The following is a 14,399-nucleotide window of genomic DNA, read 5'->3' on the forward strand; positions in this document are numbered from 1 at the left end:
GGGTTTGTCTCGCTCTACTTGGCCTCCAGGTGCTGAAACAAGACCTCGAGGAAAAGGAAAAGCTTGCGGCCGAGGCAACGACGGTATCTTGCCCGATCGACTGAGAACCAGCCAAAGATCCATGAAGGACGAGTAGGAGAGGCGATAACATTATCTTGCATTGCGTTACGACGGACAACCGAAGATGAGATGGCGATCTTGTCTAGTGTTACTTTGGCAGCTATCTTTTGTGATCGATGTTGTCTTGTGTGACATGGTACCAGGTTATTATATCCATGAAACCATGACTTGTTTTGGTTATCTGCGAATGCACCAAATCCTAGTTGAATGTTAAATGTGTATGGATTCTCCATTTAGCTGGATTTTATAGGAGAGTTGGTTCTTTAACCAAGCATGATTCTCCATCTATTAGTCTTGTATATATTCTTCAACCAAGCATTGTGTGGGCTGAACATTCATATATAGGAGCACTTGATGCAAACTAGTGGTTGGGGCGCACGCCGCCTGAGAGGAAGCTCGGGCGGTGCTAGGTAGGATGCGCCCCTTCCATTTTCTTGATTGTACTACGTGATGTTATTTCGTCAGACTCAAAATATAGCAATATGAAGTACGGGTACATGCAAGTTCACGTCTAAAACCAGAGGCTGGCGACGGTCAATGATACATCTTGAGACAATGGAAAATCACTGCTTGGGTCATGAGCGAGTAAAACGCGCCGGTCTCCTTGGCGCACTTGACCACCAGGATCCCCATGCCCTGGACTCACTTCCACAGCACCTTGAAGGCGTCATCGTAGGTGCAGGCGTCCCTGATGTACACCGGCAAGATGTCGCTTCAGTAGCCAGCAATTGTTACCACATGCTTTTTCAGCTGTGAAACAAGGAGACAAATTGCATGACACTAGTGCAAAACCGGGCTTTAGCGCCGGTTCATAAGGGCCTTTAGTGCCGGTTCTGCAACCGGCACTAAAGAGTGGAGACTAAAGCCGATCATATATATATAATCGAATGTCTCACAACCACCATTAATTATTCACACATACACATGTATATATATACAATTTCTCCTACATGTTGCCTTGGTGCCTTCGGAGCACGATGACAAGTGGTTCATGGGGCGGTAGCGGGTAATAGTATTCTCCTTTGAGATCTATGACCTGGTCGAGCAAAAATCCTGCTATTTCCTCTTGAAGTGCTCGTATGTGCTCTGTTGGTAGGAGCTGGTCCCGCACGTCTTTGAACTGTTAAGAAGGAGATCAATATGCACATGTATTAGTTGTGTGACTAGATATCGACAATCATGTAAGATTTATGAATAGTGTTCTGGCAAACGTACCCATTGCTGTCTATCAGATCTGCTCCTTTCAGACGCCATCATGCGAATGTTCTCGCAAACGTAGTATGCACACACTTCAGTCCCCGGCGCCTGCTTCAGGGCCTTTACGAGAATAGAATTTAATCAGATAATAATTAATCAAGCATGATAATTAATTAATGGTATTGAAACAAGAATTAAAGAGATGGTAGCTAGCTAGCTAGTACTACTTAATTACTTATCTTGGGTCGATATCAAAATAGCTTTTGTCGCCATTTTCCTGGAGTCACCTTGATGTACTTTGCCCAAGGCCTGCCCGCCGGCAAAGAAAATTAATAAAGGGGTTATTAAAAATAGTTCATATCAGGAAATGACGAACTAAATAGGCCGAGATATAGTTAATAATGATTGAAATTACCTGTTGACTATCCCCTTCACGATGCTGTAGTCACTTTCTTTTACTTCAACTTTTCCTTCGTCAACTTTAATGTCTAACAAGATCCAATGAAACCTGCATGTGCCTACGTTTGCATGTATAAATTAAGCGGGCATGTGCATAACACTAATCAACTATAACCCTAAACCCTATACACTTACTAACATCTAGCTAGTAAGCAAAAACAGAATTTGTAGTACAAGACAGTGTGACTCACTCGAAGTTGTAAGGAAGTAGTATATCTTCATTGCTATTGAGGCGCTTCAAGAACTCTAGCATGTTTTTCTCTACATCTTGTCTACACCATTCCAATTTTCATGTGTATTCATTAACGGTATTTGGGTCAATGAACCCAATGCCATAGCGTCCAGCTTTTTTCATTTCATACATCTTCATCCTGCATAATACCACAGAAAAGAATATATAGCGAGGATATATAATTACATGTAATTAATGATCAATCAATGAGCACTAGAGCTAGCTTGAGACTTAAATTATAGAAAGAAATTACTTACAGACAATAGCAACTGACGATAGATTTGTCGAGTGCATCTTGATTGAATAACTGAAATAGTTCTGAATACTCAACGGACAGAGCTTTCTTATTGAAGTAATGATCTTCCTCGACTTGCACCATGAGGGACTCTCGATTGGAACTCTTGTTAATTTTCATGTACCAATCATGCAATTCATACATTCTCGTTGGGAGGTTCTTGACCTCCTCGGGCTCGACCAAAGGTTGGCCCCGGACATATTTCCGTTTTATTTCCTCCTCTCTAAGCGGAGACATGGGCTCGATATCGAGGAGTTGTCCAACAATGATCTTGACCATTTCAGCCTGCATTATATGCTCCTCGGTTATTACCACATCGCCCAGCTCGGGAACGTAAATGGTTTGCCCACAATAATATTGGGCGCACGTACTCTCATGTGTTGTTGGCACAACAGGCGGGGGGATCGATTGCGCCGCCTGTTCTCCCAGCTGGGGAACGGTTTTCCCGTATTTTTTTACAGCTGCTTGTTGGCTCGAGCTCGCTTCTTTATGTAGTCGTGCTCGATGTGCCTTCCTGATTTGGCGCTCATAATCTGAGTCAACAGGCTTGGGAGCTGGTGGTCTAGCCATACGAATGAAGTGGTCAATCTTTTCCTCAGGTACTTTCTCTCCCTCGGCGGCGGTGCCGGTTTCGGTCCAAAATGGGCGTCCACTTCGGCCCGCACTATGGCATCGTTTTGCTCCTCGGTCATGTCGTAAGGCCTCTGAGGAAGAGGAGCGAGGCTGCTTGGACCATATTTATACCGCTTGTCTCCGCCTGTACTTCCTGTACTACCTCGACTCGTACCGCTACGCACCATAGCTGCGGCGTGTCTCTTCTGCGATTGCTGAGGCGGCGGAGACGGCTGACGTGGCTGAGTTGGAGCAGGAGGAGTGGCCTGACACTGTGCCGGACTTGAAGCAGGAGGTGTGGCCTGACACGGTGTCGGACTTGAAGCAGGAGGTGTGGCCTGACGCTGTGCCGGACTTGAAGCAAGAGGTGTGGCCTGACACGGTGTCGGACTTGAAACAGGAGGAGTGGCCTGACGCTGTGCCAGACTTGAAGCAGGAGTCTGCTCACGCGTTCGTGGACTTGGAGGAGCGGGAGTCTGCTGACACGGTGGCGGACTTCGAGGAGTCGGCAGACGCGGTGTCGGTGGACTTCGAAAGATGATGCAATCCTTTCTCCATAGGATGATACAATGTATGGCCTCTCCTAGTGTGTGCTCGTCGTCACCTCCAGGAATGTCAAGCTGTAGCCCCGAATATGGGTCCACCACCTCATCAACCAAGACACGAGCATAGCCCGCTGGAATCGGGGCGCAATGGAAGGTTGCTTCGGGGGTAATTGTAAAAGCAACGGCGTCCGCCACCTTCATGGATATGTTCTTCATTTTGAAGTGTAGATCACAGTTAGTGTTCTCTATGATGTCATCCACAGGGTATGTATCCAGCGGTGCGTCGCCCTGGGCGGAACCAACGCTGCTTCTCGACATGGATGGGACGGTGCTATCCAATGCTGGATCATCATCCGCTTGCCGCTGCCGCTGCTGAGACCCCCTTTCCTGGCTAAGTGAGTCGATCTGCTGCTGCTGGAATTTGAGTGCCAAGTCCGCGTGCCTTGCTTCTAGGCCTTGAAGGCGTTCCGCGTCCTGCTTCCTCTGTTCCTCCTCCAGCTTCCTCTTCTTCTCCTCCTCCATCTTCTTTCTTGCATGGGTCCTGTAGTCGTCGTTCCATTCCGAAAAGCCATCATACCAGGGAATAACGCCCTTGCCTCGTGTTCTTCCCGGGTGTTCAGGATTTCCCAGGGCGCGCGTAAGCTCGTCGCTCTCTCTGTTGGGCGTGAACACCCCCTTTCGAGCATCTTCTATTGCGTCAAGTAACTTTTGTTCGGCTCCTTTTAGACTTGCCTTCTTCGAAACCAGGCCTGTCTTCGGGTCCAACGCCTCCCCATGCGCATAGAACCAAGTTCTGCACCTGGGGGGCCAGCTCCTTGTAACCAGAGTGACCCCTGCATCCTCCATCTCTTGCTCAGACTTATCCCACTTAGGCATTGCCACCGCGTAGCCACCTAGACCCAGCCTATGGAACTGCGTCTTTTTTGCGGCATTGGCCTTGTTTTTTCTCGACCGTTCCTTAGATAATTCTGATTCCTTGAATTTCATGAAAGCGGGCCAGTGTCCTCTTTGCTTCTCCAGTGTTTCCTTAAATTTTGGAGTCTTCCTTTCTGCAGCGAGGTAGTTGGCCCATACAGTTTTCTTGTGGGTGTTGAATGCAATTGCCATCTTCTTAAGAGCAGCGTCCTTGACTTTCTGCACATCTGCATCAGTGAAATAATCTGGTAGGGTGAAATGTTCCATCAGAGATTCCCAAAACTTTTGTTTTGCTCTGTCGTCGACCCAAGTAACATCTGGGCGTTTAGTTTTTGGCTCTTTCCATTCTTGAATGGAGATCAGGAGTTGGTCCTTCACAAGAAATCCGCACTGACGAACGAACTTGTTCGCAATGTTCTTAGGCGTGAGGGGTTCGCCACTAGCTTTGATGGAATCGATGTTGTACTTTACACCCTCCTTCAACTTTTTGCCCGGGCCGCGCTTTGTCCTGCTGTCTATAGAAGTAGATTTGCTCGATCCGGAGGGCTGAAAGAAGAAAGATCGATTCGTTAATATATCTTCAAATAAAAAAAATGTGATGATCACTAGATGCCTGCTTATATAAATATACCTCGCCGGTAGTCTGTTATTTCAAGATCAACATTGTATTCGTCATCATAATTATTGTCTGCGTCATCATAATCATAATCATAGTTCATGACTTCATCAGCTCGGTCGTTGAGATCGAATATCTTATCATTACCCTCCCCGGTATTGTTCAGATATTGGGAGCCGTCATTTGCTTCATTCAGATCATCTGGCCTGTTAGGGCTGCGTATGATCTCGAACAGGGCCTCTTCTCCCTCTCTGCCAGTATTGTCCGCCATAGCTTTTATTTAACTAATACAGAAGAAATATAAAACAATTTAGTATTCAAATTACAATGCATGGATGCAATCAATAAGGAAAAACTGAATCATATAGTACATATTATGCATTGTCTCGAATAATATATAATCTCGAATACATCGTCTCGAATAATAATCTCGAATACATCACTGGCTAGGTAGCTAATAAAGATCGAATACTACAGAAGAATCTAGGCCACTCGCGGTTCCTGGGGCTCGGGGCGGTGGATACCCAAAGACAAGGAACCATCACAGGATCATATCTCCGGTCATCTGCCCAAAGAACCTGCCAGGTTTTGGAGAACCTGACGTCCATAGCAGCCATGTAGCGATGGACGTGCTCGTCCTCCTCCCTGACATGACGACGCACCACCTCCGGCGGGGCCGGCTCCCTCTGCACCGGATGTGGCCCACACGAACGCCACCAAAGGAGATCAGGGTCGACGACGGGACCCGAGGCCAGGTTCCTCACCAAGCGGCGCGCCCCTCCAGGTAGCACCTCCCAGTGCCAGCCCGGTGGAGCCCAGTCCCGGACATGGGTCAGCCGGACGTCGTGGCGAACAGGTCGACGGCGAGGATGCGGGCCGGGCATTGTCGAGAACAAATACTATATGCCCGCAAAAAGTAACATTTTTTAAATGATTGGATTGTGATAACTAAAATTCTATATGCAAATTCTAACAATTTGACATTAATCTAATTCATCTAGCTAAAACTAACTCTAAAATTTCTAACATTTCTATATATATAACTAACATTTCTAATATTTCTATAACTAAAAAACAGAAAAATTGCTAACATTTCTATAAATATTTCTATAACTAAAAAACAGAAAAATTTATAACATTTCTATATAACTAACATTTCTAATATTTCTATAACTAAAAAACAGAAAAATTGCTAACATTTCTATAACAATGTGTGTGTGTGTGTGTGGACATGGCGGCCGGGGCAGGAGCTGACCGGCGAGGTGTGGCGACGGGGGGCGGCGACGGGGACGGAGACGGGCGGTGACGACGGGGATGGGGACGGGGCAGCGACGGCGGGGACGGGGACGGGCCGGGCGGGGACGATGGGAGGACGGGGCGGGGTGCGGCGACGGGGACGGGGACGGCGACGGACGGCGACGGGGGCGGCGACGAGGGGCGGCGACGAGGGGCGGCGGCGATGGGGCAGAGAAGAAAGAAGCAGAGGGAGAGATGAGAAACTTATTTTTTTGAAGTGTTTTCTTATATAGAACAACTTTTAGTACCGGTTGAAGCCACCAACCGGTACTAAAGGTCTGTTTTGGCCATGTAGGGGAACGCAGCAGAAAACAAAAAAATTTCCGACCTACGCACCAGCCCAGGACCACTATGGAGACTGCATACATGGTTTGATCTTTTTCGTTACCGACTCGTAGCGCAGCGGGAAGTAGAGTCGATGACGATCGGCGATGCAGATCCCCGCAGCTAGGATTTACAACCTCCCAACCGCGAGGATGTATACCCTCATCTGCTCCTCAGACAGCCCTCCGGGAGGCGGTCGAACAGCCCCCCGGACGGTGTCGCGGACAGCCCTTCGGGAGGACCTTCGAAACTCAAACGGTCACTCGGACAGCCCTTCGGGAGGACCTTCGAAACTCGGACGGTCACACGGACAGCCCTTCGGGAGGCACTCACGAACTAAGACCGAAACTATGATCTCTCTACAGAGTTGCACACATACGGTGTCATCTATCCGGCAGGGCTTCGCCGTCCAGAACTAGTTCCTGCCGGAACCCAGACAGCCTTACGGCTCTACGAAACTCTTTTCGTGGGAGGGAGAGAAGAAGCCAGATAATGCATGGCATGTGTATGAGAGCAAGGGATGAGTGTGGAGGGCTGCCCCTCCACCTCTATTTATAGGAAATCCCAAGGGGGTAGGGTAGTTTCACAAAAAACCCAAAATGCACATGAATGAAGTCCTTCCACAAGGACCTAGGAGTGAAACCAAGGAACAAGAGGGTCCCCAAGGGGGGATACCCCATGTGGCCGGCCACACCCCCATGAGGGGCCCAAAAAATGGCTCCTATCCATCCATGTCATCCCCAAGATCTTTTGGAGCAAAGCCCCAAAAGGTGGCTTTCCATAAAGTAACCATAAAGCTGATTTTCACTATTCACGACGACATTTTTCAGCGTCTGATCGAACTGAAAATATTTATGTGGGCTAAGAACATTTCCAGTACCCACTAAAATGATTTTCAACGCGTTCCGAAACAATTCCGGTTTTAGTGATTTTCATCTGCGAAACGCATCTGAAGTGGCTCCGGCAGCTCCGGAACATTTCCGGTTTTTATCTCAGAAAATTCCAAAAAGCTTCCAGAATGATTCTGGCATCCTCCAAGAATTATCAGGCATGTGCCGAAACCAATTTTACTTAATGGTGTATCCCGAAACAACTTTTCGGTATCATCGAAACTTATCTGATGACCTCTCTCTGCGGTACGATTCCGCTGTCCGAAACTTTTCGGTGTCCGAAACTTTTTCGGTGATTTTCTCTCAGACTCCCTGTCTAGTATTCAGCAGATAGATGACCCTTAAGCGTGTGACCCTATAGGCTCGGTGAAGTATAGACATGACCCGGAACCCCTTCCGATCAATGATCAACATCGGAGCCGTGGACACCCATATTGACCCCTATACCCACACGAATAAATATTCGAGTGAACCTCCAGTTGCCGTGTGCTATTCCTGTTGCTTCGCGATATGTTACAAATACCCGAGGTGAGACATGTTGGCATTCCCGTGGATCAACAACTTGTCCACTATGCTAGTTACCTCGTTACCGGTATTGTTCTCTTTTCTCGTTATCGTGTTCCGGCATCCCCGTGATCAAATCACAAAGTGTCTGGCCAGACGATGATGGATACCGTAACACCGAGAGGGCCCAGAGACATCTCTCCATCGTCGGAGGAGCAAATCCCAATCTTGAGCTATCAAGTTACTTGACACACTTTTCCATGAACCCGTAAGCCGCCGTAATAGCCACCCATTTACGGATGACGTTTAACAAACCCCAAAGTTCATGAAGCAAGCATGAAGAAACTCGATACTCTCATGGTCTAAGGAATCATGCAAACGTTAACCATCTCTGTGTTATGTACCAATAAACTTGTGACGAATGAATCTCATAGCATAACATCATGCCGGGTCGATTCAACACAAATGTTCTCTTAACATTATGCCCTCAAGGTTGCTGACATAGACATGCCCATGATCAGGAAAACATAACCATCATGCAACACTTGAGCTAGTCTTAGAGGCCAGACTAGGAATACATTTTACCGTTTATTATTCCACACGTGCATATGAGTCTTCCTCCGAGCCTCGTGGTTATTGCAGACTCGAGAACCATAGCAGTTATAGCATGGAACATAAACATAATTATGAACTCGGAGATAAACAATATCATTTATTATGCCTCTAGGGCATATCTCCTACAGACTCCCACTTGCACTAGAATCAATAATCTAGTTAATGCTAATGCACTTTACACCTGTGGCACACCGGTGTAAATATGCTTCGCTTGTGGTATAGCCTGATGTCCAACGGATCTGACGACTTCAGTTCCGTGTGTATCTTTGCATGTCCTCGCGTTTTCACGTTTTCACAAAATTCATATTTTGTGTGGACTTGGCTTTGTATGTATGTGAATCACAGGTCGAACCTGGATTCCTCAGACTAAGTTATGGAGCAACTACCTGCAGTAGTGTCCCATTGTCAAAAGCCATCTTGGAACTATACTAAGTTGATGAATGAACTATATGATTCAACATCTTCTTTGTCGCTTCTAAAGCGTCAACATACTTAGCCCTTGTTATAGAATTCGCCACAGTAACTAGTTTGAACAAATTCCAACTAACTGTGCCACCACATTGTGTGTTACACAAAACCCTTAACTTAAATCGAAAATCGCATGGTGAAAAGATGAAGACTATCGATGTAACATTTTACAACGAACTCTTCATGATCTCCGCTTGCAAGAAAACATATCATCAGTACTTACTCTAGTACTCAATGACATCTTTCACTGTTGTCCCACGATCAGTACTTTGATCACTTTAGTATCCATACTCGCAACACCTTGGGAGTATCGGACATATCTGGTTGTTTTACATACCATGGAATACATGATTAATCCAAACACAAAAGTGTGTGGAATCTGCATCATGTATTTTACTCATCAGTGTTTTGCGACACCGAGTCTTGCAAAAACTCCATCCATGTGACTTTGGCAAGAATCACTCCTTGGCGTTTTAAATGCTAAAAGGTTTTAGCATCTTGTCAATATGTATTCATTGCTTAGCCCCATTAGGTAAATCTATCTCCATAGATCATGATGCCTAATATTGAGGCTATTTAGCCTAAGCACTTCATCGAAAAACTATTTTCAAATGAAGTCCTAATTCGTGTCAAGAAATTTATTTCCAATTACCAATGTGCCAAGCACATAAGGTTTTTAGAAATATTATTACGCTCCCACTTACTTTCTTGAATTACAAGCATCTTCGTTACCCATTGATGAAGTCAAAACCCCTTTGACCATTTCATCAAAACACGAAGATTCCAACTCCATTTTGCTCTCTTCTGTCCATTGCTGGAACTCTGAAGTTTGCATACCTACTAGCATCCTCTGGATCGACAAATTACTTTGGACTGTATCATATACAAGTCCTAGCTTTCATTTCCATCAGATGGAAATCCTTTTATCATCCATGTTTCATATCTCATGATTGAAATATGTATTAATTGCTAGTTCAACCCGAACCGACTTTAAGCATCGCTATGATGAAAACAACCTCATCGTAGTCAACTCTTGAACTTGTTATTTCAACAAGTCGAGCTTTATGGATAAAACATTTTTATCCATATCAGTTTTAAGTTCCATAAATATTCGTTAGACTCTAAGTCTTCCGAAAGGTGTATCAAGGTTTTAATCTTGAATCACTTATATGGAAACTAACTTGGGTTGTATTGGCATTTAGCCAATTCCGGAGTCAGGGCCCATCAACGCTTCCTTGTGTATCGTAGGTATAATGTTGTCTAACAACAATATCTCGTTTGCGCACCTGAGAGGTTTGCACGAGCCTTGCCTACGTGGTTCAGCTGCAAGTTCGACCGAAGTTCATACATTTTATTGTAGAGATTTCCGTATCAGTCGCAGTAGGAAACTCTGGAATTACTTCCAAGGTCTCTTTCCTTTGATCTGATGACTTAGATACTGTTTATCTCGTCGAGTTGCACTATTCTCCCACTCACCTTTTTGAAAGAACCATTCTCTTTAAAAGCACACCGTTTCGCGGCAAAACTATTTGCCTCGGTATAGTGAGGGAGGAATACCCAACATTTTGGTATAACCTACAAAGTAGCACTTGTCTGATTTGGAATAGGTTTGTAACCTTTTACACAAGCCCCATATTCCAAATGTTAAGAAAAGATATAACATGGTTGGGCGTACCATACCATGGCTTCATTTCAACAGACCCGATGTAGCTCTTTTCAGTGTAAAAGCCGCAGTCTCTAAAGCATCACTTTAAAAAGGATAATGGCAAATTTATTTATGTCATCTTTGACTTTACCATGTCATAAATGGTTAGATTACATCTCCACGGACTTTTCACTTGTAGTGGTGTTCCGGGAGGTGCAAGTTATGAAACCCCTTTCACAACTCATCAGACATTCGCTAAACATGTAACTCAAATATTCCTTTGTGCAATCAAATTGCAGAAACATAATTTTCTTGTTACAATAACTTCTACTTCATTTTTGAAAACCTTTCGAATGATTTCAAAAGATCCAGACTTACGTCTCATCAAGTAAATATCCATATATCTACTTGAGTCATTTCTGAAGATAAATAAATCCACCACTAACAACACTTATCGGACTACACACATCAAATGTATGATCACTAATAAGTTTGTTGTTCGTTCCTTATTGCCTGTGAACGGTATTTTAGTCACTTCACTTTTCGGAGGAAAGTTGCAAGTGTCAGATGATTCAAAATCAAAAAGACTTCAAAATCCATCATAATGGAATTTTCCATGCGGGTTTCTCCAATGTGACCAAATGTAGTGCCACACTTGTGTGGTATTCTTTTAGTCTTGCGACATTTAGCGTCAGTGTTATGGATGTATCATATTACCCTCAATATTCATAACATACGTCCCATCTTGGATGGAAGCATGGCCCTTCATGTTATTCATAATACTTAACAACAATTGTTGTTTTTATGAACAACTCTTTTGCAACAAACATTGTGCAATGGGCTAGAGTGTATGAAACTCTAAAATGAATTATGAAAGTAAACCCAGAGGTATTGTATTATTATCAATATTCATAACATACATCTCATTCATAATGAAAGTATGGCCCTTGTGTTATTCATAACATCGAACATAAAAGGTTCTCTTATGAACAACCTTCTTGCAAGATACCTTATGCAATGGGCTAGAGTTTGTAAAACTCTAAATGAATTATGAAAATAAATACAGACGGCAATACACCGATGGAAGGTATAGTAACATTTACTATGTTCCCTGTGTATACCTTAACCTCATTTCTGGCTAGTCTTTTTAGGCCACAGTAGCTCTTACAGTGATTCGCAATTGAATGCAATCGAGCGGGTATCTTTGTGATTAACTCACAATACCCAAGAATTAGTGATTAACATGTTTAACCAGAATTCCCAAGAACTATATCTTTGACCAGCCTACTATACAACAAAAACTTGTATGACATTCATACATGAGCTGGATATTCCAGTCATCTTTCTTTCTGCCTTTTTACTTCTAACAGTTTAACTTTTAGTATTTCTCCTACTCGCAAAAGAAGCACCCAACTTAAGAGTGGCGTTAGCCCCGGACTTCCTAGGCGTGTAAGTCATACTAACACCCTTTGGACACTTCCTTTCTCTTTAAGTTGTTGTTTTATTCACCTTTCATTATATGACAGGCGTTCTTCTGGATCCCTTTCCCAACAGTCAAATGCATAGTAAACACTTTTACTAATACTTGCAAACAAACATTGCTTTGTTTGTATCTGAAAATAATTTTCAGTTCCATGAATATCATATAACTATCCCAACTTTCGAAGTTTGGGTTTCATGGAAGCAAACATATTGCACTTGACTGAAACGGAATTATAGCTTTTGGATCGAAGGACGAGAGTCACATGATCCATAGCTTTAGCGGGAGGATACGGAAAGCATGCGATAGGACAAAGTCCTTCTCGGCACTTTTGAGGACAATCCTCATATTACGTTACCAATCGTAAAGTTTTAACCAGATATTTAACAGTTATTCAATTTTAATAGGGAAGGTGGAAACGCGAGCCATTATTCTACAACTATTTTGCAAGAAACACTTAGACAGTGTTCATAATTAATTGCACTGAGAATTAAACATGTTAATTCAACAGTGCGCTCCCACTCAAATCAATATCTCTCACAATTAATTTTGAGTGATACAAGATCCAGACTTCAATTCATCGCCATAGAATCATCATCTCATAACGGGAATTTTAATCGGTAGGCCAACTTGCCGATCACATCTCTATGTGACTCTTGCTCATCTTTCGATGCGTGTGTTCCGAGCTCAGGACGATCCTGCCATGAACGTCAAGACAACCAAGTGATCTTGCTGCGAGGTTTGACCTCACCCGCCTCACACTTCTCTAATCGTTCGTACCCATGCATCCATGGCGCACCCCGAAAAGATAGGTGCCGTGACGGTGCTACACTTGGGAGAACACTAACTACTTGATATTTTAAGTGAGAGATCACCCTAATAAAAGCGACTACCGCGCAATCAAGAAGGGTGCATCATAAGGGATAAACATCTCAGGCAATTCATAATAGCATGATATGGTATAGCCCTTTCTGACGGAGAAGTATTTCATTTCTTCGTCTTCGGCATTCACGTCGGTGGTCACCTTCACGAAGATTGCCACCACCTTGTCGATGCACCAGATAATATTGCTATCTCTATAGCTAACAAAATAATGCATTACAACAAGGTTGACACGCAGGTCATTAAAATGCAATCATATGGCTCCAGCCATCATGCCGAATCATGACACGCAGGTCATGTTAATCAAATTACATCATATAGTCATCTCATACATAATCGAATTAGTATGAGCACTGCTATACCACATCACATGCACATCCTGCAAAACCAAGTTAGACGCCTCTAATAGGTTTATGCAAAATTTTATTTTACGTGGCTTCTAAGGTTTTGACTTAAACCGCAGCTACCAACGTTTTATCATCAAGTATGATTATTCAAGTTGCTAGATTAACATCTCGGGGTGTATGAAACACGGGACAATTAAATCTCGAGCCCCATACTAAACTTCGTCATACGCATGACCCCCATGCAGATCATATCTGCAATGCCCTTTCATCTGCGAATTTCATCTTTCTTTTGACTACGGCAGAACCCAAAGAACTGATAGCACTTCAATGATCAATCAGGATCACGGATTGCCAGAACTTTGTCAAATTCCACCATGCTGTCTCGAGATTGAGCAAACGCAAACTCTAGGGAAGCAACAAGAACCTCGGGTAACAGATTTCATCTGTCACCCGCATAAATAATTTTCAGCAATAGATCTCATCTACTACCTAATTATATTATGCAATACCCATACATCTCCATATATTCTAGATCGAAACCTGCATCTACGCATAGCACGGCTCTTGATGCCACTGTAGGGGAACGCAGCAGAAAACAAAAAAATTTCCGACCTACGCACCAGCCCAGGACCACTATGGAGACTGCATACATGGTTTGATCTTTTTCGTTACCGACTCGTAGCGCAGCGGGAAGTAGAGTCGATGACGATCGGCGGTGCAGATCCCCGCAGCTAGGATTTACAACCTCCCAACCGCGAGGATGTATACCCTCATCTGCTCCTCAGACAGCCCTCCGGGAGGCGGTCGAACAGCCCCCCGGACGGTGTCGCGGACAGCCCTTCGGGAGGACCTTCGAAACTCAAACGGTCACTCGGACAGCCCTTCGGGAGGACCTTCGAAACTCGGACGGTCACACGGACAGCCCTTCGGGAGGCACTCACGAACTAAGACCGAAAC

Source organism: Aegilops tauschii, chromosome 5 (assembly GCF_002575655.3).
Source record: "Aegilops tauschii subsp. strangulata cultivar AL8/78 chromosome 5, Aet v6.0, whole genome shotgun sequence".
Taxonomy (NCBI): Eukaryota; Viridiplantae; Streptophyta; class Magnoliopsida; order Poales; family Poaceae; genus Aegilops; species Aegilops tauschii.